We start from the raw sequence: 833 nt of genomic DNA on the forward strand, positions 1-833 counted from the left end.
TCCTTCCTGCCTGATTGCCTTTGAACTGGAATACCAATTTTTTCCCACCTTCAGATTTAAATTGAATATTGGCTCTTCTTGGGCTTCAGGACACTAGCCTTTGGACTGAAACTACACAATCTTCTCTATTGAGTCTCCAGTTTGCCGACAGTTTGGGACTTGTCAGCCTCTATAATCATGTGAGCCAACTCTTTAAAATAAATCTCCCTCTCCCTCTCCCTCTCCCTCTTCCTCTCCTTCTCCACTTATATATATTCTGTTTCTCTGGAGAACCTTGACTAACACAATGTGTTTCAAATAAATCAAGTGTTACAGGGAAAAAGGACATTTATCATTCATTCAGTAAACAAATGTTTTCCAAACATTCTACATATTTTCAGGCATTATTTCAGGTGTTAAGGAAATATAAAAAATTAGTCTTTGGCCATGCCCCCCTGAACAAGGCTGATCCTGTCTGATCTCGGAAGCTAAGCAGAGTCGGGCCTGGTTAGTACTTGGATGGGATACCACCTAGGAAGACCAGGTGCTGTAGGTGTAAAAAAATAAAATAATAAAATAAATAAGGGATTGTAAGCTGACAAGGTCCTTGCCATCTGTCAGGTAGCCTAAAAAATAAAAATTAAAAATTAAAAATTAGATGCTCTCCCTACCCTTGATGAGTTCTAGATTAGTGCAAGTGACATATTTGGTAAACCATTGGTAAACCATTGATATAGCAAATAAAAATGAGTAAATGTATTGTTGTGATATTAAGAAACAGGTGAATCTGGAATTTAACTCTCACATACCAATTCTGGATAAAATAAGTGGACTTGACATACTGGAATGTATAT

General features: G+C 37.1%; 1 pseudogene; it reads left to right on the forward strand.

Moving 5' to 3' along the window:
• The first annotated feature begins 416 nt into the window (after positions 1 to 416).
• Positions 417 to 535, forward strand: LOC111735195 (annotated as a pseudogene).
• The last annotated feature ends 298 nt before the right edge of the window (positions 536 to 833 follow it).

Source organism: Pteropus vampyrus, unplaced genomic scaffold, assembly GCF_000151845.1.
Source record: "Pteropus vampyrus isolate Shadow unplaced genomic scaffold, Pvam_2.0 Scaffold18617, whole genome shotgun sequence".
NCBI lineage: Eukaryota > Metazoa > Chordata > Mammalia > Chiroptera > Pteropodidae > Pteropus > Pteropus vampyrus.